Source organism: Hyperoodon ampullatus (genome assembly GCF_949752795.1).
Source record: "Hyperoodon ampullatus genome assembly, chromosome: X".
Classification (NCBI taxonomy): domain Eukaryota; kingdom Metazoa; phylum Chordata; class Mammalia; order Artiodactyla; family Ziphiidae; genus Hyperoodon; species Hyperoodon ampullatus.
In genome coordinates, this window is record NC_136913.1 from 30,944,231 (window position 1) to 30,969,367 (window position 25,137).

At 33.5% G+C, this 25,137-nt stretch overlaps 1 protein-coding gene across 3 annotated transcripts in view; it reads right to left on the reverse strand.

The window, feature by feature from the left end:
* The window catches only part of DMD (dystrophin), a gene marked incomplete at both ends in the record, with an annotated part of 2,093,893 nt that overhangs the window by 1,972,162 nt on the left and 96,594 nt on the right, over window positions 1-25,137 (reverse strand). The window lies entirely within an intron of this gene.

Below are 25,137 nucleotides of genomic sequence, written 5' to 3' on the forward strand. Positions count from 1 at the left end.
TCATGTAAGATATTGAATAAAACAACAACCAACAAAAATAGCCACTGACTGAAATTACTTAAGTTATTGTTAAAGGAATGATATTTCAACAGATACATTCAACTACAATTGCAATAAAGGATCCCAAACCCAGACTGGGAATAAACAGGAGTTCTCACAGTGGTGGCTCTCAAAGAAAGACCCAAGGAATACATGACTTTAAATAAGGACCTATCAAAAGAGAATGCTTCAGAACAGGGCCCTGGAATATGCATTTTAAATAAGCATTCTAGGGGATTCTTTTGTATTCTAGAGTTTAAGAAGGACTGTCTAGTAGACGGAAAGGCCAAGGTACTGATGAACTGATCTCGGACAGAGTAAAATCACAGCTGCAGTAGTTTTTATAAGTTCTCCAAGTGATTCTAATGAACATCCAGGAATGAGAAGACCTGTGCTTTGGTAGCTACAACTGAGGCGATGTTGCACTCCGCTGAGGAAGTATTGTACAGAACTTTTTTAAATAGGTAAGAACTATATATCTAACAAAATCCTATTTCATTTCACTTGCAGATTCAGGAAAAAAAACATGATGTCATTCAAGATGATCTTCACCCCAGGATGTGGGAGCAACTTAACAGTATGTGTGTTTCTACACAGCTTTTATATTAGGAGTCGGGTCATTAGCCCCACGATCGGCGTTGTCGATAGGACTTCAGACATGTAGGCTGGAAATCGGACTGTGTGATGCAAACAAGAAAAAAGAATAGGAAGGAGCAGAGAAAATAATCAAATAAGGTGCACTTAGGTATGTCAGGTGAGTAATTCTTTTTTGCCTGTTTAAGGAGTTTTGAGACTACTGGCAAGGTTAGGCTAAGTATCATCTTTTTTTGATGAAGCTTTTTTCCTTTATGGGTGAATTACAAGTGTATAACTGAACCTTGCCTAATTATACCTCCATTTTCTTTCTAACTATGTGAATGTATAGCATATATACAAAGTTTTATACCTATTACTTTAAACCAGTAACATTTTATTTTAGTCAGTAATAATCCTCTTAGAGTTTAGGGTACCTGGGCAATCTCTGTTTATAGGTGTTTACAAAGTAGTATTATTTTATGTAACCTAATGACAATGCTAACTGCTTTATACATTGCTTGGAAAAGCAAGACATTTGCAATTGACTCAATACTATTAACTAATCTCTGTAGCTTCCAGTTTCTCATCAGTCCTTCAAAGAGGTCATCTGGATGTAGCATTTTGTTCCCCTTACTGCTCTTCTAGTCTCAATATCTACATTAAAAAATGCTAAGCAGGGTAATTTGCAGGTTAGGCTCAAGAAGACTGTTTTCCCAGGGATGTTCATATTGATTTTAGTGCCTTTTAAATATATTGATTGTGCAATAAAATGACAGATTCTGCTAATTTATGTATATCTCATGCCATTCATTTGATTTTTGAACCAGAGTCAATGTATACAACAAGAACATACTTTTCTTGTTTCCTAAATTCCTCCAAGCAAAACATAATTCTATAATGACCAATTATAGCCTAACACCTGCTGTTGTGAAGAGGACCTTGTTAAATCAATCTAAACTGAAGAACAACAGCTTTCCTCGATTTGGGGGAAAAATGAGCAGCAAACGGTCCATTTCTTAGCAGGAAAACTCATAGGCAGTTTATCCCAAGGCAGCCCATGGAATTAGAATTTAATAGAGTTAGATATTTCACCATCATTTGAGAAAAGTTTTGCTCTGGGCTAAGTATTTATGGTTAAGGATTCCAAGAAAAACGCTGAAATTCCTGGGTCCCTTGCAACCAATATTTACTTAAATCCATCCATGAAAGTCCATCTCTACTATAATATTATCTCTTGCCATTTTACTTATGACACAAAAACTCTGCTCAAGCAGAAAGGTAAACAAATTGAATAGAAGCATCAATTGAGCTCAAGCCATATCAACAATTTTGTGGATCTACACTGACAGGAAATCTTGCTTTAAATTATGCAAGGATAATTATATCAACAGAATGGGGGAAAAAAATCTTGGTGTAATGTCAAAAGGGTGGGGGAAGGGATAGGTTGCTGGAAAAGCACTGTTAGCAGATTGTCTAGAAAGGATAATGAAGTCATTTTATCATGTTAAAATCCCTTCTAAACACTGAAATAAAAGATCATTTATTTATAAACATTTAAGTATATTTTCATGTGTAGTTACATGTACATATAATTTCTGTGAGTGTGTGTGTGTGTTTGTGCATACACAGACATATATATAGAGACACACACACATCTGAACCTGAACCTCAACTTGTACATATTAGGAGTACAACAAAATATTGTCAGGGAAGCGTTCCACCCTGGCATCCCTGACATTATGACTGCCAGTTCTTGCTGCATCAACAGAAGAGTTTTATGTAAACAAAATCTATGGGGGCAATTCCTAGGTTCATGCTTAGTAGAGAGTAGATATTATAATAAAATTATCAATAATTATTGAGTTACTATAAAACTTCCTTATAAATGAATGTTTATTCATTTGATTTTACATAAAGAATGTACAAGGTTAAAGAAAAATTGAAAGGAGAATACTACTTTATTTTTGTATAATTGGAAAATGCAGTTCCTGCTTCCTGGCTTTCAGATCTATCTGTCTGTATCTATAGCCATAATTTTTACTTTCTTGATAGAGAACTAGCCAAGCATCTTTTGTCAAGCTGAGGAGAAAAAAAACATGATTACTTAAATCTAAGGTGGGGAACATAGACACGGGAATGAAAAAGCAAAAGCAAAAGCAAAAGCCACGATGATGGAAGGGCCCCTCAACCTAAAAGAACAGACAGGTGAATGAGAAACATGTGGCTAAAGCAGGTCTATTAGAAGCAAAGCATTCTTCTGAAAATATTGCAAAGATTTGTATGTCTATTGTGCTCTTCCTACAAACTCACTGCTCTCTATTATGCAAAGAAGGAGCACAGGGAAAAGAACACTAGACTTGAAGTTAGACTATCTGGGTTTGAGTGTGACTTTATCATTTACTAATTATGTGATCCTGACTAGGTTAAACTTTGTGTCAGTTTCCTTGACTAGAAAATGGACAAACATATATCCAGGGCTAATGGGAGATTCAAATCTAGCAGTGTATAGGAGAGAGCCCGTTACACTGTAAGACATTTTACCTTTATAAAGTACTATACTTGTCACCCACATGCTGTTATTACTACATCATGGCAAATAAACTCAAGAGTTGTGAGACTTTGGTTGAGTTTAAGGAAGAATGTATTCATTTGAAGCGCAGTCTTTATTGTGTGAGCCTCTTCATATTATCTTACTTCATTTATGATGCTTTAATCTTAGATTCTAATTATATATCCAGTTTTACTTACTCCATTAAGTGAATTTAAAAAGAAGTCACATTAAATACAGGCCCTTTAAATTTTTTATGACATAAACAGTTGCCACAGACATACTCTCTTTGCATCTTAGCCTGGTATAGTCAAACTCAATTAACTATTCAGACTAGCAAAGCATCTTTTACATACTTATAAAGATTCTAAGTGAAAAGGTTGTACTTATCTTTCAGTTTAGTTATGCATCTTTCAAAAATAGCTAATAGATTGAAGCAAAGCCACAGTTGCAATCACAGATTGTATTCAGTGCAATTTAGCAGACAAAAATGGAGCCAGCTAGATTTAAAAATGTGTTCATAGTGGTTTTTCAATGCAGCAAAATCAACTGGATGGAACGGTGAACAGAAAGCCCAAAGGCATGTATTGGTCAAAAAAAAAAATACAGGCACAGATTATTATGTGTGGATTTCATCTAATTTCTGTGTTTTTCACTTAGAGATGTCCCAGTGAAATTCCTGAGAGACCTGGAATGTTTATTGGCTATTTCAGAGCGTCAGAATCTTCTCTAAATAACTTCTGAATCACCTGGAAATGTGCCATTGATGTGGTTAATGGTGGATGGAATGTAGCTATGGAACAAACTAAAAGGTCATAAGGACACCAAGGGTGAAGTTTCAATGACATAGCCAGCCAGGCCGTGGAGCAGCTCTTGTGAGCATTTGATCCGTGGGGAATGGCATATGGTGAAATGATGCCTTCCCTACACTCAGGTAAAAATGATTTGACCAAGGTGACGTGCTAGCTTATATGTTATACAACATTTATTATTGCAGTGATTTTAAAAAATCGGGCAGCATAATTTCTATCACGCCATGATGTTTTCAGCCCCAGGTTTTACTTCTTATTTGGACCTCAGTACTTACTAAAGTAAACTACACATGGTCCCCGATTTACAATGATTTTTCAAATTTACAATGGTGCAAAAGTGATACGTGTTCAGTAGAAATCATGCTCTGAATTTTAAACTTTTCCCAAGCTAGCAATACGTGGTACTGTAGTATGATGCGCTCTTGTGACGCTGGGCAGCAGCAGCGAGCTGAGCCGAAGTTCCCACCCAGCTACGGGATCACGAGGGTAAACTACTGATACACTTGGTATCATTCTGCACCCATACAACCATTCTGTTTTTTACTTTCAGTACGGTACTCAATAAATTCCATGATATATTCAACACTGTCTCATAAAATAGGGTTTGTGTTAGATGATTTTGCCCAGGTGTGGGTTAATGTAAGTGTTCTGAGCACATATAAGGTAGGCTAAACCATGGTGGTCAGTAGGTTAGGTGTATCAAATGCATTTTCCACTTATGATATTTTCAACTGCTTATGGGTTTATTGGGATGTAACTCCACTGTTAGCCAAGGAAGATCTGTACTTTTTAATTATCTGTATATTAATTAGTTTGCCACTTTACATTCTGGAATTTACATGGCCAGAAAAAGTCAGAGCAAAGGGTGTTCAATTCAGAAATTTCTTTTTAATATCATTTTGTAAGTTTGAACTGATATACAAAACACTTCACTTTCAATGTCAGAGACATTACAAAATCCTCTAACTATATATCCTGAATTAAAAGTAGTAATGCTTCCTGTCGGTATTCCAACTGTTCATTTTTGGTTGATGGTGATTTAATGTCACAGATCTAAGTAAGACTATGGTAAGAAGTCCTAAAAGGATGGGTTTAATTATAAAAGTATTCAGTGTATAACAAACACACACTAACAACTATTAATAATAATAGTTACTCATCATGTAGCATACCTGAAACTAATGTAATATTGTACGTCAACTATATTTCGATAAAAAAAATAGTTACCATTTACAGAGTGCTTACTATAAATCACAATGTAACTAGGTTAGAGACTTAAGATACATTTTCTCTAACACTTACAATTATACTAAAAATTAGGCATTACTTCCTCCATTTTACACACAGGGAAAGCAAGTCACAGAAATGTTAAGTAACTGGATCAAGTTTAACTGCTAATAACTTTGGAGACAGGTTTCAAACCTCACTTTGGCATGCTAAACCTCTATGCCAAGCCCTTAGTTACATATTGTACAGCAAAGGCTAACAATCAATGTTAAAAAGTATAATCACTAAAGTACTTCTCTTATTTAGTATTAAACAAATACATTATTTTTCAAAATAGTCTATTATAAATTTTTTACTTTTTAATCATCAGTTTTCCAAATGGTATTTACCTCTTTTTACTTAGTGGTTCTTAATATCTTGGGGGATCTTAGATGCTTTGGCATTGATGAAAACTATAAACTCTCACCTTAGGGAAATAAATACATGTACGTATATATGTATATCCAACATTTTGTGTGCAATTTCAAGGGATGCAAGAATCCTAAGATAAACTAGAACTTTACTGTGACCAGCCATCCTGGTTTGCCTGGGACTAAGTGGTTCCCAGGTCGTGGGACTATCAATTTTAAAACAGAGAAATTCCTGGACAAACCGGGACATGCTGGTCATTCTAAACTGTAACATTTATATGACACTTTAATAAATACTTTTTACTAGAAGCTAAGGCATTAGGTTTTGTATGAACTCTAAATGAGGATGTGGGGCTGGGCAAGCAAATTAATACTTTAGTAGTTCAAAATCTTTTATGTTTTATTTTAGCATGAGCAATGAGCTTTTGGTGACCCGTTCTAATGGAGTACAAGAAGAGGGGCTGAGTTAAATCTCCTCAGTTGTATGAGCTATTTTATTGTAGCTCAAATGTTTCAGGAAAGGAAAGCTTTATTATTTTATGTTTCATTAAGCTAGGATAGACTTTGCATAATTATTTAAAAATGTTTTAGGCATATATGTGCTATCTGATGTTTTAAGTGAATATATCAAGTTTGATATATTCAAGTTTGAAAGACTTGTTTGGTGAAAAATAGAGTATGGCATAAAAAGAATCACAGCTTGATAAATTGACCATTTTCTCATAGAAAGGAATTAATACTTAATCACTTATATATTAAATTAGTGATTCAATTTCTAAAGGTCTTACAAAGGTTTAAATTCAGTATTTCATGATTATTATTTTCTAATTACAATTTTACTCTTAGCACAGTGCTAAGTGCCATGAGTATTAATTATCATTCAATCTTCACGCTATACTTGTTTCTAAAAAGACAAGCTTCAGTAGCTGTTCTCTATAAAATATGGTGTCTTCTAGATAGGCACCAGAACATTTTTATAAGTCACAACCTCACATTTTCTAGTTATACTAAAACAACTCAGTGTCTGTGCTATGACTTAAGAATTCAGAACAATCTCATTTTATAAATCCATAACATGAGAAAGTGGCCAGAGACCATCCAATCAGATTTCACTTTCCTTTCAAATCAATTTCCCTTATCTTCTGTCCTTCCTCAGATGGTAAAGCTCAAAGACAAAGCATAGTTATTTTACCAAGAGGCTGTCAGATGCTGTTATATTCAGAGACTTTCACTATCTCTCATCACTTGCCACTCAAACAATCCCAGGATAAGATTCTCTGGAGGCATGTAATTTGCATAGAGACAAAACCCATAAAACCCAGTCATTGTTATGCAAGGGTTAAATTAGAAAACAATAGGTGTTGCTACTCTACAGCAATACATACTAGCACTGCTAGAATTTAGTGATGATTTTATGCCAGGATGTAAAAACAGAAAAAAACAAAAAACAAAAAACCAAGGTAAAAAAAAAATTTCAATTAACTATCACAGGAAAAAATCTCGGATGTGTATCATATGTCTTCTGATTTAACTAAAGTATTTGATAACATTCAAAACCCAGAACTTAGTAGGCAAGGCCTGCAGCCTAGATATAAACAAGGACATAGCTGAATTTATTAAATCAACAAATTTGCATTAGGAAAATATTTCCAAGCAACATAGGATTGAAACTTTTGAATTCCTGTATCTATTCACGGTCAATTTTCTGATCATTGTCTTCACTGTGAATCCAGACAGACTATATCACTCAAAGGTTTAAGATAAATGGAAAGAGAAAAATATCAAAATTCTAAATTATAGATAGCAAATGTTTTTCCCATGAAGTTCAGTTAATTCAGAATTTTTAAAATTACCCTTGAAAATGTGAATATCTTAAGTATTTTTTAAAGAATTCAAAACACTTTTTGTATTAAGTCAAAAACTATAAGGTAGGACATTTACTCATATATCTTTCAAAACAACATCTGTTATTAACATATGCTTCCATTTTCTTAGTGTAGGTAACAGAAATTGAAAACTCAAAGTTACAAAATAGGGTACAAACATTTTATATTATGAAATGCTGTGTAACATTTGCTATTTATTATAGGATGTGAAAAACCAAAATAACTTTGTAATTACTCATACACAAACATCTTATTAATTCTTGTAAACTAAAGATAATAAATACTTTAGAGTGACCCAAGATATAAAAATCTAGGTTGTTCGATTTCAAAGTGTAAGCTTTAAAATATTTAGAATACTAGTATGTAAATATATATGTAATTATACATAATGTTTTTATGTATAATGTTTTATATAAATATGTTTATGTATATGTGTTTTTATATCAAAGAAGGGAAGTTTATTTGTGCAATTTATTTTAGCAGACCACATTATTTTATATTTTTCTACTTAAAGGGTCAAAGAATAGAAGGAGAATACAAAAGTAGAATACATCATTTTGTTCTCCAGTAGAGAAATGTAGAGGAATTTAAATTATTAGACTCTTGCACAAATGTTCTACTTCTTGCCAAGAAACACAGGTGTTTCTTAACTCACTGCCTTTTGGCAATTCAAAAATCAGAAGAGATGGCCAATTCCACTCCTCAAAGGAGAAATCTCTGTCAGAAAATCTTAGGAGATTAGCAACCAAAAGCAATTTACTTTTCCAGAGGGTCTGGAGATAGGGGTGTTCCTGGGTAACTGTTAAATTTTGTTGGCTAAATTAAAATATTATTTGAAATTTAAACATAGATAACAACTAACCTTTGGTTCTTGGTCTTAGTATAAGAATTAATAAAACTGCTAACATCTTGGAAAGATTTAAAAATTCACTGGTAAAATTAAGCAAGTAAATATCTAGCACTTAATTTACACGTCAAGACCAATTGTGAGGACTTAAAAAAATACATTTCTGGTGATGGTTATGGTTGAGGTTTAGGTTTCCCCTCTATTCTCCAGGCAATTCTTGAGTAATAGCGCCTCACTTTCTGTAATACATTTCCAGCTTTGTTCTAGGAAATATCTTTTCTATTCACTTTCAGTCATTCTGTGTAGTATCACACTGTGTTTATATGCACAGGTTTTAAAATTAGAAAATGTAGGGGTCTGAATCCTGTTTATGCCAGGTGATAACTGTATGACCTTAGGTAAATTTCTCAAACTTTCTGTAAAATAAGGGTAACACGAGTCTTACCTCATAGGTGTTATTTTAAGCATATGATGAAGAGATTAAAATACAGAAGTCAGCATATTGTGACATTAAAAAAAGTACTCAAAAATGTTGTTTTTTGTGCCCTAGCTGCACTCATCTTCTTGCTTATCACTAAATTCTCTCTATATCTCTATGACGTCTTTATATAATATTTTCTAGTTCCTTGCTTAGAGTGATTTTAAAAAAAAAATTCTTCAAATTCTAGATATCTTCAAGATGTCACCTCCTCTATGAAACTAATCTTTGTCTCCCCAAGCTGAATGAACCATTCTCAGCTCTGTGTCCCATAGCTTGCCAAAGTTACCTCTATTTTAATATTCGACTCAATGTATTTTAATATAGAGTTTACGAGGGATCTCCTTTTCAACTATGAATACCACAAAGGCTGAGAAGCTACTGTATTCCTTTGTATCTGGTCCAAATCCTACCATAGCGCCTTACAAATGGCAGAATTCCACAAAGGGGGCTGAGGGCAGAGTTAAATGAATAAATGAATACGCCACAATCTTATGTGCATTAGAGAGCAAAGAATTCTCTAATTAAGAAGCTGCTGAGAAATTATAATGATGAGGAAGAGTTAGTATGGAAAAATCTTATAACAATAATATTTAAAAGATTAAGTATTAATCACCAAATGACATATTAAATACTGTTATAAATCTGATATTTAAAACTTGTTTCACAATAAAATGTTTTATTAAAGAGACTCTTGAAAATTAATTATGTAATTTCCAAAGAAATACTTTACATTTTAACCAAGAAATTTTTTGCTCATTTATCATCAGTGGCTCAGGTAAAAGTGACACAAAAGTGAGGGTAATGATGTTGTGGAAATTCTGAAACAGGGTAAACAAATAACAGAGAGATGAGCAAGAAGCCCACCCTATCCAGCCTGGCAGAAGCATGTATCTAAATTTGAAGCTGGAAGACTCAGTTCAATATTGGCCACAAAAAAAACTCATGGTACCTGTTGCTACTCAAATGTTAACTGATTGTTTCAGCCTTAAAAAATGTAAATAAACATCAGTATAAAGGAGATACAATGTGACTCTTGGGGAAATAAAAATTATGAATTAAAAATCTTTGAATTAGCCTTGCTAAAAAGAAAAAGAAACTGTAGTACACAGGGATATTTGATGAGAAGTCCTAGAAGAAATCTTGTTGACCTAAGCATATTAAAAAATTGAAATTAATGAGCTAATTATTATTCTTCACAGTAGGATACGAAAGCAGAGGTTAGAGAATATTTACATTTTGCCTCTAGAAAAAGACATAAAAAAACAAGAATAGTCTTAGGAGACAAATCAAGGAGAGTAAAGAGCTTATTCAAGTTTAAATCTATAGCAACCCTGTCTCTTGTTTTCATAAATTAATGAGAAGCAGCAAGAAGTCCTCCAGTATATCCAGCCATAGAACTATGAAGTTCTCTGACATACTTAAGTACAAAACTACAAAAATCCCTAAGATTGTCGACCATGTGAGTCCAAAGTTACGTTTAATCTTCCACTGATATAACCTTTAACCACAAAGCAAGTGATGACCACAAAGCTTGTAAACTATGTTCAATCTAGAAAATTGATTTTTTCACTCAATCTAAATGAAGCAGGATCTATAAGAAATGAAATTGACTTGCTTAAAATATAGGAGACCTCACTAGCCTTGTGAAAATTTACCGACCCCCATATTCACATCCCCACCCACACCAATATACCTCCACATTCTATGTATATTTACCAACAAGAATACGCATATATTTACCCACAACTACACATATAGCCTATGTTTCATATTATATATCCAGCTATACATATTATACATATACTACATATAGCTTAATATTTAATATTTGTTTTTAGCAATAAATCTTTCATTATTTCTATACTGTTATTATTTTGTATACTACTTGAGAAAAGAATCTCTTACAGTTTAATTTCAAGCCCAAAACACAGCTTAATGTTTTTACTCAATGTTACATATATACATTATCTTCATAAGAAAACTTTTTGTTACATATGTTTTCCCTATTTTAAACAAGAGAAAGTTAGGTATAAACATTAAGTAATTTATCTGAGGTAACATAGTTAATAGGTAGTAAGGCAAGAAGCTAACCTGAGGTCAAACTGGAAAGGCTTATGTTATTCAATTCTCATATGACTTTGATTTTACAATAGAAGGTTAAAGAAGACATACTTTTTCCTCAATTCTCAGTTCAGGACTGAGAAATCTGCAACATGATGCATGTGTGTGTGACAGTAAAGGACTGCACACAAATATATATGCAATACATACATATATATATATATATACACACATATATACACACATACACAACATATATATTTATGTGAATATAGGTCTGTAGTTACACTATGAATTAAATTTAAAATTTAGTTGAAACATGATGATATTTTAAAATTCCAGCAAAGCATACATAATCCTATTTATTTTTCTATTTATATATCTCTACCTTCCTGTCTCTTCACAGTTTTATCAAGATATCTGAAAGCAGAGATACTTAACCAGGGGTCCATTTAAGCTAGTTTATGAATGAATTACAGAAGTATTTGAACTGCTAGTTCAAATAGCTTGATATTTCAGTACTCAATTAAACCTTTGTGAGTGACTCAGTATATAAGAGGATGAATATAGTACCACAAATCATGAAATTTATTTCACTTAAAATTTGTTAAACCTGTGACATATATATATATATATATACACATACACATATACATGTATATATGTAGTGAATATACAAAATAAAATCACAAGTGAGACATTTATTTCTGTAGATATAGGAAAGAATTATTGGAAAGAATTCCCTTTTCCTGAAGAAATTTCTCTTCTATGAAAAAAAAAATTAGAATTGATCTTATCTTCCATTTTCTTTGGCCACCAGGGGTCTCAGAATCAAGTATGAAGCCAACTGGCCATCTTCTTAGTCACCACCCTTAATCCAAGCCATCATCCTCTTTTGCCTGAATTAATGTAAAAGCAACTGAGAAAGTTTCCTTCTCCTGCCTCTGACCCCTTTGGTAGACTCTCAACACCTTACCTAGAAGAAACAATGTCATACATGAATATGATCAACTCATGTTTGCTTACAATTCTTCAACAGGTTCCTGTTGTCCTTAAGGTACATATCCAAACCCTTAGGATCTTTAACATGGACTGGAAGACCTGGCATGGAAAAGTTCCTGCCTAGCTCTTCATCCTTTTGTAGTACCATTCTTTTCTTAGATTTAGTCACCCTGGTCTTTTTTCTGTTAGTTCCCACCAAAGGAACTTTCCATAAGCTCTTTATTCCAATAGAATGGGCTTCCCTCATTTCCCCTTGGTTAACAGCTATTCATCTTTCAGATCACAACTCCAGAGTCCTTTCCCTATGGATGTTCAGTCTGCTTGAGATCTCTTTGTGATATGCTCTTTCTGAACTGAGGTACTTTATGTTGCAAAACTTCAGATGTTCCTCTATGTGTCGTTCCCATTGACAATAAGTTCCATGAGAACAGACACCATGCTTGTAGTTTTTGTGTTGTTATTGTTGGTGTTTTTCTTCTCACCACCATACTCCAACAACTAGTGCCTTTTATGTACTAGGTGTTCAATAAATATTTGAATGAATAAACCCAAACTTTGGTCCTTAAATCTGCATACATATATGGCTCCATTCCATAGTTTTTCTACTTCTTCTTTAAGTTTGTTGCAGATTATTAGAAAATGTCTCAAAATCTTTGTGGAAGACAGTGGAGAAAAAAATAAACAAAGTGATGAGTACAATATTGGAATTTAAGTATTATAAAAGGGTAGAAAGATTGTTTTACTACATTATAATATGTTTTGACTGAAACGATATAAAATAAGGGTAAATTATTCAGAACAAAACCTTATTTCCTGTTGGCTATGAAAAAGTGCAGATAATGCAGATAATAACTAGGACACTATAAAACATGTCATAACCTTGAATGGTCTTCAGTTTTGATGATTATATATATACATATATATTAATAATAAAACCCTCTAAGTATCTTAATAAAATCCATAAACCATTAATATATTTTAAAATGCATTTCAAACACTATGTTGAATTTTTATGAAAGTTCAGAACATCTAAAATACTGAAGCAACATAAATTTGCCATGACTTTATACACATCTTAAAATAAATGTTTGCAGATTCTGATTGCATAATGATGGGGTGCTTTCATAACAGAAATATCAAAAATGCGTTAAATGCATTATTCCTAATGCAGTACCATGTTCATATTCAGATTTAATTGCAATCTTATCAACCATGTTTTGCTCATATAAAGATTGATCATCTGACTTTTTGTTTACCCATAATCACCTGTAGAAAGTAGTTATCATTCTGTTCATTTCTTCATTGATTCAACAACCCTGACTTGTATAACTGCTCTATGCCAGGCCCTGTGCAAGATTTGAGAAATATGAACATAGACCCAGATTCTGCCGCTGATGAACTTATAGTCTTTTGAGAGAGACAAGCCAATACTTTCAGCATGACTTGACAAGTCTCAAGATGGCAGAGGAAGGGAAACAGAGAGGGGAATCTATATTAGATTAGAAGAAAAAAGAAGAAGGCTAAGATATAGAGAGGAAAGGAGTCCATGGCAGAGAAATATATATGTGCTATATGAAATTGCACAAATACACTTAAGAAAAAACAAGAAACTTTGTGTGGCTAGTGTCAAAGGCATTTTCGGGCAAGTAGGATAGATTTGAAGTTAAAGAGGCAGCCAGGATTTTTAAATAGATAAAATAATTAAAATGAAAATAATATGTTCCAATTTTGTATTACTCTTTATTATAAAACTAAACTTGTTTGTTTAAAGATCAATAAAGATCAATAAACTAGGGACTTCCCTGGTGGCGCAGCGGTTAAGAATCCGCCTGCCAATGTAAGGAACATGGGTTCTATCCCTGGCCCGGGAAAATCCCACATGCAGCGGAGCAATTAAGCCCATGTGCTGCAACTACTGAGCCTGCGCTCTAGAGTCCACGAGCCACAACTAATGAGCCCGTGTGCTGCAACTACTGAAGCCCGTGCGCCTAGAGCCCGTGCTCCACAACAAGAGAAGCCACTGCAATGAGAAGCCCGTGCACCACAACGAAGAGTAGCTCCCGCTCGCCACAACCAGAGAAAGCTCGCACACAGCAACAAAGACCCAACGCAGCCAAAAATAAAAAATAAAATAAAATAAAGATCAATAAACTAAATATTTAACACAAAGGAGAATATATAAAATATATATAGATTTACTTTCTGTTAAGGTAATTAAAATTTTACTTTGTATGTAAACACATACATATATGCATACACACATGTAAATTAAAAATATATATGCAAAACCCTCATGTGTACACACACACATGCACAGCAAAGTTTTAAATATTTAAACTAAAGTAAATGACTTGCTAAGCTGCAAGTATGTACATGTTGCTAATGGATAAATTTGCTCATGCAAATGCTTTTTGAAATTTCATTACTTCTGCCAAATCAAGTAACACAGTCACACCGGTGATGTGAGTACACAGAAATAGTGAGCAACACAAATGTGAGCATTCATAGATCAGCCTTTTATGGCAATGTAGTTTTTCATGTAAACAATTCACTCGACATATTAAAACAACCTCTTTATATCCCTTGTTATGGTTTTATCAGGCAAGTAGAACAATTTCAAGGGAACCTAAAATGTACACTGTCAATATTATTCACCACTCAAGATGTGTTTACAGGCAGTTTTACTAAGTTACATGCAATTTCTATCAAGAACCAAGAGTGCTACTGCAATGAAATGGAAACTTTATTTTTTTTTAAACTTTTTTCTTTAGTGCACAAACTTGTATGTCAGCAAATCTGAGGGCTACTTTCACTACCTCAGAAACATAAACCTGCCATACTTAAAATTTCCTATTTTCAGAAATTTGTTTTCCTGTTAAAGGAACATATTTGGTATGAGTAACAGCATCAACTTATGCACTGAATGTTTCCCAAGCCATCTTGAAATGCTGACAGATGGTTAGAAATCAATCATAATTTACTTATCACATATATTTACATGGTATCCAGAAGAGAAGACTGGATAGAGAATGGAAATCTAATATAAATCTGTAAGTTATTTTAACAGCTTTAAATTTATGGTGGCCCCTATGAAAGCTAAACCAGACATGACTTCTTCCACAATTTTTGAGAGACTTAAATAGATGAACAAGGAAGCTCTTTGTGAATGCCTATTTTAATTTGTTCCCTGGCTTTAGAGATTTTATAGAAGTAGGTAAACTAAAGCTATGTTTCAAAATAATGCTTCTTTAATATGTTCTTTTTAAATCTATAATTTCAAGTGTTTCAGAGGGACAGTGTACTCTGTTTCAAGCCATGCTACATTCTGGAGACAATGTTTCTTTAGGTTCCAGGGAAAGTTTAAAACGACCACACAATTATACAAACTGCAAGCACACAGGTGACCCTTCTCAGCAGCCTTAGCCCAGGGCATCTGGGACTGTCAAATGTAGAAAGATCCATAAATAAATTATAACATCTGACATTTTCAATATCCTGAGAGTCAATAAGTGTATATTCTACCAGTGGAGTCAAAATGACAAGAAATTACCTAGTTTGGTCTCGGAACAGTTCTATGTGCTCTGTGAGCTATAAGGAATCCCCAAAATGTAAATTACAATACCTGGTCTCAAGAATACCATGTATTAGCTGAGAAGATAAGCTGTACGTGAAAAAAAATCATGAGCTATCATTTTTAGACACTTATTGCCTCAGAGATATCCATAGGAGAACACAGTATTTTTAAAAATTCCTTTAAAATTTTTCCTTGAACCATTAACACAGGTATTTTAGACTGCTCCAAATAGAGGCAGAAAAAAAAATTAAAGGAAGATCTCTATAACCAACCTGATCCAAAAATAGTCAAATAAAGACAATCTCAAATAGGTCGAGTCCCAAACATATAAAAGTTTATGCTCGGGATTCGCTATCTTTTGATACCTCCTCTCTTATACTCCTTGAAAGGGATATAGAAATGAATTAATCATTCAGATGGCACTCTAGAATTATTATTTATTTTTATTTTTAATTTTTTTTTGGCTGCGCCATGTGCGACTTGTCGGATTTTAGTTCCCCAGCCAGGGATCAAACCCGGGCCCTCAGCAGTGAGAGTGTGGAGTCCTAACCACTGGACCACCAGGGAATTCCCTAGATGGCACTCTAGAATTATTACTAGCGGTCACGTGGTTAAGTTTATATTAGGGTTATAATTAGCTATCTTCAGTATTTAAAATTTTTATACTATCACCTTCATTATCTTCTTACACCCTGTGTTGTCTAAAACAGTATCCATCTAGAGGCTACTGAAATTTTAATTGATGAAAATTAGATAAATTTTAAAATTTAGTTTCTCAGTCATACTAGTCACATTTCAAGGGCTTAATAGTCATGTGACTTATTGGCTACTATATTGGTCATTGCAGATACAAAATATTTCTATTGCAGAAAGTTCTACTGGATAGCACTATCTGAGCAACGTTACTTATCACTGTCACTAAAAGGAACTTTCCTACTTATTTATTCTAGTATGCTAGCAGGATTTTACCTGTAATATAGTACAGCACATTTGGATTGCAACACATAAATGAACTTTTCACAGGTATGGAAGAATCTATGTGTTGATTCAGTACAAAGAGTTTCATCCCAATTTACAAGAAGAGAAAACTAAGGCTTGACATATCACAAGACTGGTGCTCTTTCTGTCAGAGAATGTTGACAGTGCCATAAAAACTGTCATCCTCTGAATTTTCTGTAAATGTGTTAAGTAATTTTGGGTAATAATGGGCTTTGGAGTCAGATATAACTAAATTTTAATCCTAGTGCACACTGTCTGCTGGTGGTATGTCTGGGAGCAAGTTACCAAACTTCTTGGAGAGACTACAGTTCCTAATGGTCTGAACCAATTCTTGAGCAGGTCTATTGTCATTTTTTATTTTTGGAATAAGTTGTAATTGCCCCGGCACCCAGGGCAAACCCAGTCCCCTCTCTTTATTTTTTTTAAATTTTTATTTATTTATTTATGTTGCATTGGGTCTTTGTTGCTGTGCACAGGCTTTCTCTAGTTGCGGCCAGCGGGGGCTACTCTTCGTTGTAGTGTGTGGGCTTCTCATTGCGGTGGCTTCTCCTGTTGTGGAGCACAGGCTCCAGCTGCACGGGCCTCAGCAGTTGCGGCACACGGGCTCAGTAGTTGTGGTTCATGGGCTCTAGAGTGCAGGCTCAGCAGTTGTGGCGCACGGGCTCAGCTGCTCTGTGTCATGTGGGATCTTCCCGGACCAGGGCTCAAACCCGTGTCCCCTGCATTGGCAGGCGGGTTCTTAACCACTGCACCACCAGGGAAGCCCAGTCCCCTCTCTTAAGCAGCATTTATAACTATATCTACATTGCTATAGTATAGGGTTGGCCAAAAAGTTCCTTCGGGTTTTTCCATAAGATGGCATGCAAAAAAGCCTTTTTGGCCAACCCTATATATATATATATATATATATATATATATGGCGATAATAATATATATCTCTATCTCTAAATCTATATATACGTTGACTGATTTTCAAATGAGTCTGAAGGACATATTTTCCTTATTGCTCCTTCCCTGCCAGCACTCAGATTGGCCTCTCTTCCAAAGGCCAAAGCTCTGGTTGGGTGGCTTCTCCTATTGCTACTCTATCTCCAGGTTCTAATAAACACTCCCTCTCTTTACCTCTTCAGGCCTAGGGCTGAGTAATGTCATCCTACTGTTGCTAGCACCATCTGTACCTTCCCATTGGTTTCTCTTAACCCTGCACACACGACTGTAACTTATCCCTCTATTACCTCTCATCCTTTACCCACTTCAGCATGCTGTGTGCTTCTTGCCCTGACAGAGAAGCAATCAAACTGACATCATAACGTATCTGCTAAAAATGAAGGATTCATTTACAATTCTACAGCAGTTACTACAGGGCCAAATATAACTTGAAATTAATGTAAACAAATTTTATGAATATATTTTGCTATACTCATATCTATCTAAAAACACATATCTAGAATAGTTTTCACTGTATGTTGAAATTAAGAGATTTGCTATACAGTGGCATAAATTTTTTATCTTTTTCATAAAAGGCAAAATAGATTATTGTTAAAAATTACATCTTCAAAAAGACAGAATTTCAGTTCATAAAAACAACATGTACAGTAAGGATTCTCTCTCTCTTTTTTTTTACAACTGAGAAAACCAATATAATTTGTATACCTTCTGATTGGTCACAAGATGGCAACTAGAGAACATATGAAATCAAACAGACTCATGCACAGGGTTGTTAATTGAAGCAATAAATAAAATAGCCAAAATTTTGTAACAGCTCTAATATGCAACATTAGAAGATAAAGATAAACTAACTACATATTATATTTTTAAAAATATATAGCTAGCATTACGGCAGGGACACTGACCCATGGATGGCTGAAAAGATGTTGGTACAATCCAATCAGATGTTGCTGATTGGTATAATCTAACAAAGGCATACCAATTCAATACCATTTCTACACTATAAATATGATAGAATATTACGGAGCAATTTAAATGATGATTAAATCTTACAACACAAAATCAAACACCCAAAAAACTAACTGTATTAAGGAAAATCATGGTTGAAAGGTACAAACTTCCATTCAGAAAATAAATAAGTCATAAGGATCTAATGTACAGCATGGTGATTGTAGTTAATAATCCTATACTGCATATTTGAAAGTTGCTAAGAGAGCAGATCTTAAAAGTGCTCAACACGAACCCAAAACATTTTTTTGTAACTATGTATGGGATTGATGTTAACTGGACTTACTGTGGTGATCATTTTGCAATATATACTAATATCAAATCCTTAAGTTGTACACCTGAAACTAATATAATGTTATATGTTAATTACATCTCAATAAAAAGAGCCAGAGTATTTAGGAAAAAGATCTGTTAGATGTGGGTGGTACTTCCCCCGTTTTAAAACTGTATTTTAAAATTTTCCTTTAAATACCATATATTTTATGCTAAAAAGGAAAACCACTAGCAATAAGCAAGAATCAACAACTGAGAGTTTATTAATGGAATTGTATGTGTATTGAATAAAAATTTCACTAAATTATAAAAAACACATATTTGGACAAATTATCTTAATAATCTATCAATACTACTCTTTTCATATTAACTTCACCTCCTCTAAAATCTCATCAACCACTAGGAAATGTCTTGATTTAAAAAAAAAACAACTATAGGGCTTCCCTGGTGGCGTAGTGGTTGAGAGTCCGCCTGCCGATGCAGGGGACACGGGTTTGAGCCCCGGTCTGGGAGGATCCCACATGCCGTGGAGCGGCTAGGCCCGTGAGCCATGGCCGCTGAGCCTGCGTGTCCGGAGCCTGTGCTCCGCAACGGGAGAGGCCACAACAGTGAGAGGGCCGCGTACCACAAAAAAACAAAACAAAACAAAACAAACAAACAAACAAAAACAACTATAACCTGTGGATAGGATAGTCAGTGTGTGGCACCTAGGAAGCAGCAGGTAGGGAAAGAGAATGCAGTAGTATATTCTGCTGTCATGAGACTAACGTGAGACCCTCAAGAGCAATTCGCGAGGGGAATTTAATACAGCTTTTGAAATTCTTACAATAAAGGTGCTTTGTTAGAGACTGTGGAGTTTATTTGTTCATTTATTTGGTTTTACACTCAAAGAAAAATATAGTCCTAAATATATTACATTGGCAACTGTATTGTTAATGTCTTAATAAAGCTAATAAAATAGAGTTTTTACATCAGGATCTGGATTTAAGTCTAGATTTTTCCACTTAGTAACTGTAAAATATTGTGTAAATTACTTACTCTGTGAAGCCTGGTATCTTTATCAATAAAATAGGGGTAAGAGAAACTACTTCAATTGGCTGTTAGAAATATTTCTTGTGATAGTGTGTGTCCTGAATACTCAGTACCTCATGTATTATAATTAATAAATGTTTATTCCCCTTCCTAAAACTGAGGAAGTAAATGATAGACATGAAAAAAATGGTATTGTCGCAAATCTTTTTTCTTTCTTCCTTCCTACCTCCCTCCTTCCCTCCCTCCCTTCCTTTCTTTCTTTTAGTTATACTCATAAACTAGATTTTCTTTGTTTTAGTAAACCTGTCTATTTTTAAAATGACTCAAATTAAGGTAACTGAAGATGTTTCAGATGATTTAAATTTACTTTTCCATCACCTTAGTACTCAAAGTATCTTTCTACTTTGAATAAACTTTCAAAGAAGATTTTCAATGTTTATTTGGAACTATTTAAAAGTTGAGACTAGAGGTTCAAGTCCAGGTCTGAATTCAAATCCAAGCTTCCTAAACTTTTCTAAGACAGTAAAATAACCACTGTTCTCTAGATTCATGGGACTTCATAGACTATTTCTAAGGGTCATATTTAATTTAGTTCAAATTTGTTGCTTGTCACAATAGGCCTTTATTTCTCTTTGAAATAAAAGAATATTCCTTCTATTACTTCCTTGACTTGGTTCTAAAATTTATTCACTAAAATAATTATTTTTAATATAGTTTTCAGAAAATGTGGTATGTTTCAATAGCATACTCTTAAATTTTTCTATGTAAGAAACCCCCAAAGAAGCAATATTACCCCAGAAGCCTAACAGTTTTATTGTAATATTCTACTTAAAAAACTCAGGTGTTACACTTCACTGAGCATAATATATTGGATTTCAAGGAACTAAAGACAATGTTATTTGAAAAAGTTCTAATTAACTACTTGTATAGTTAAATTTTTTCTCATCAAATAAATTCTCAAATATTTTCTCATCAAATCACTTCTTAGAATGGAGATTCTGGGAGTTCCCTGGTGGTCCAGTGGTGAAGAATCCACCTTCCAATGCAGGGGTCATGGGTTTGATCCCTGGTTGGGGAACTAAGATCCCACATGCCGCAGGGCAACTAAGCCCATGTGCTGCAACTACTGAGCCCATGTGCCTCAACTAGAGAGCCTGTGTGCTGCAAACTACAAAGCCCACGCGCTCTGGAGCCCACATGCACAACTACAGAGCCCACGTGCTCTGGAGCCCATGTGCCACAACTAGAGAGAAGCCTGCACGCCGCAACTAGAGAGAAGCCCACGTGCCGCAACGAAGAGCCTGCGTGTTGCAACTAAGACCCGACACAGTCATAAATAAATAAATAAATAAATAAATAAACAAATAAATAAAATATTAAAAAAAAAGAAATGGAGATTTTAGTTTTAAAAAAAGTATTGTATTCAATGGTAGGATTAAAGTCTTCCCAAAGTGAGAGAACAAATAATAATAGTAATTTATTTCTGTGATTGCCTTATCTATTCAACTAGAATGTGTTACTATACATTGTATATTTGTTCAGATCCAGAGTCCATTCTAACTATCTAATAAAAGGTCAGTAAATACTTACTGAATCATAGATGATTCAGTAGACATTCTACATTTGAAATTACATGTATAATTTGTATATAATCAAGATATGTACACATATATAATCAAGATATGTATAATCAAGATATATACATACATATATACACACACACAAGATATATATCTATATATCTATCTTGAACTGAAGTACAACCATATATGTGTTAAATGATCCTTTTTCATTAGTAAGAAAAACTTGCCTCATGGTTTATTAGACCCAAATGCAACCCATTCCATACTTAAACCTATAAATGGCAAGGGGTATGGGAACACATAAATGCAGTAAACAAAGTATGATTCATTTCCTGTGAGTAGGGGGTAGGGTCCTTTCTCCCCTGAAGATTACTACCAAATAGTATGGATGTATATCTGAAGAAAATCAGAGTTCTTCTGCGGAGGACAAAGGGATGAGGGTGTTTAGTAACTAATGATATCTTTTAAAATTTAGCATACAAGAAAAAATCCAGTAATATTAATTATGAGTAAGACATTCTTCTAGCATCATGATATCAAATATGGCCAGAATTCCTATGAATTTTGGACATTAACTTAATTTCTTTTTTAAATTAAGTTTTAGTCATGGAGTCTTTTGATGTATTAATATTTCTGTAACAGACTCAAAGAGAAGTATAATTACTTATGCCTTGTTTTTTCTCTGAGCCATTATGTGTAAAATCATAAACTCAGAAATACAAGGAATCACTAAAAGAGTACTGCAGAAAGTGTGATTTCATAGTAAAACTTTTGTAATTCAGGCAAGTTTAAATAAATAAAATACATAAAATTAATAGTAAACATAATAAACAAGTAGTAAATCATTATCTCTTGAGTTATTTTTTTCCTAAGAACAAAATGGTAATTCAAATTAGGTGAAACTAACTGATGATTAATTATATCGTTAGGGGAACAATATAAATGAGAGTAATTTAAAAGCAGAATATCAATAGTTTTTGACAAAAGAAGAATTGATAGTGCCCATTGAGTTTATATAATTTCTTGAATCATGAATACACTATTGATTTACTTAACAGACTCCTTTCACAGGTAAATTCCTCCTAGAATCTGATCATACTATATAAATTCTAAATGAGTTAGCTCACTTAAACAAGGTTTTATTTTAGCCCAGGACTACATGCTATTTATACTTTTAAATAATAACATAGCATTTCTGTCTTAATATAATACTTCTATGTTTAGGCATTGAATCATTCATAAATCAATTACAGAGGCCCACATAAGAAAAGTGAATTTATGAAATTGGCTAAAATTCACAACCCAGGAAAATAGAAGTCAAAATCTAAAATAGTGGTTGTTCTCAAAGACAATGTGAACACTCTCAAGTTAGAGACCAGAATCTACTTTTCAATTTCAAAGGTGAATCCTCTTCTAATAATCAGAGCTAAATATAAATTTAAAAGGTAACCTATTTTTAAATGTTTAAACTCTTTTCCCTACCCCCAACCAAAATGAACAGTAGCTAAAAATTATTATATTAAAGCCTTATCCATAGCTCTAATTGCAACATTTTAAAATGTCTGTTCTTATAGGCAGCAAATGGCTAAAAGGTTTGACAAAAGTCACGTAGATGTCACAGCAGAAGAAGGAATTAACTCAAAATGCATCAAAAGGAAAGCTTTTAAAAGGAAGTTAAAGTATCATAAATGCCAAGGGGGCAGGAATAAATAGCAATTGCTATCAAGACATATTTAACAAAGTTTATAAGAAAAGGAAGCAGGAGATGTGAAAACAGTATAGGGGAGCATTGATGCTAAATTTAACTCAACATTTTTTTTTTATTTAGAAATTCATAAACTCCAACCAAGGGAAATGACACTTAAGTAAGTATAAATTCCATGGTAATGATAAGTAAGTATAAATTCCATGGTAATGATTATTTAAAACCCCATATTGACTATGAATTTATGCATGGTGATTCATATGCAAAGTAACAAAATTGCATTTATAATAGAAATGAGAATAAAGCAACAGAATTTGTAACATGTTAAAGGAAGCATTAACTGTAGTGGAGGAGAGTCAAGTTCCTAAAGAATCATTTATTCATTCATTCAGCAAAAACTATAATTATTGTGTTCATGTCATAAATCCAGGGTCTTTAGAAATTAGTGATGAATTTAAATTAAATGCATCTGAATTTCAAAGTATACTTTTTTATCTGGAAACATTTTTTTTAAATGAAACTAACCTCCAAATTTAATAAAATAATATTTTTATTGATGGAAGATAATGACTTTTAAAAAAGTTGTTTATTGGAAAGTAAAGGAAGAAAGCCAAGTTGATTGATTTATTAAGGAGCAATATTATGTTGGCTATTATATCAACAATATATTGTTTTACCAACAATAATAAGTTTTCATCAATGACAATAAGTAATTAGAATGAATAGTATTTTTGAAGCACTTACAAAATATCAAATATACATTTCAGTACAATTAGTCCCTATGTTAATTTTATTAGTTTTTTTTTTTTCAGTTCAACTTCACAGATGAGAAAACTGAAGCTCAGCTAGCTGAAAATTTTATATAGGATTACACATTTAAGAAGTGATTTAAACCTAAGTCTGTTCAATTTTAAAGCTCATACCCTTAAATGAAAATTATATTCATGATTATATTATCAATTTTGTTGGATACTTAAGAATTTAAAAGTAGATATATATCCAATTTATACTACCAATGACATAAATGAGCCTAATTATGGTTTGTTTGACTATAGTTAAATGTGTTATATATTTTGATTTGTTGTCATTTTATTCTGGAATATTAAATTTCCTCACTTCAAAGACTTTACAAAATATCCCCATGCTTTTTTGGGGAAACTGTAGATAACTATTTAGCTTCAAATGCAGTTTTAGATTGGTTAACTAGTGTCAATTCAGGTCTTTGCAGATTCCTATTTGAAAGCAAGGCTAGTAAAAATAGTCTTATAGAGAATTATTGGAAGAGTTGTTTGAACCCTATGGAATGGGACGAAATATTTGTAAACCACGTATCCTACAAGGGTTAGTCTCTAAAATATATAAGGAAAAACTACAACTCAATAGCAAAAATATCTAAAAACCTAAATGAAAAATGGGCAAATGACTTGAATAGATATTTCTCCAAAGAAGACATACAAATGGCTAACTGGCATATGAAAACACGCTCAATGTCACTAATCATCAGGGAAATGCAAATCATAACCACAATGAGACATCACCTCACATCTGTCAGGATAGCTATTATCAAAGAAACAAAAGACAATAAGGGTTGGCGAGAATGTGGAGAAATTGTGCACTGTTGGTAAGAATGCAAAATGGTGCAGCCACTATGAAAACAGTGTGGAAGTAAATAGAATTACCATATGATCCAACAAACCCACTTCTGGGTATTTATCCAAAAGAACTGAAATCAGGATTTTAAAGATATAGCTACACTCCCACGTCTTTAGCATCACTATTCACAATAGTCAAGATGTGTAAATAAACTAAATATCCACAGACAAATGCATGGATAAAGAAAATCTGGTATATATACAATGGAATATTATTCGGCCTTAAAAAAGGAAAGAAACCCTGCCATTTGCTACAACATGGAGGAAGCTGGAGGATATTACGCTAAGTGAAATAAGTCAGTCACAGAACGACAAATACTGCATGATTCCACTTATATGAGGTATCTATAGTAGTCAAATTCACAGAATCAAAGAGAGGAATGGTGGTTGCCAGGGGCTGGGGGAAAGGGGAAATGAGGAGTTACTAATCAATGGGTATAAAGTTCAGTTAAGCAAGATCAATAAGCTCTAGAG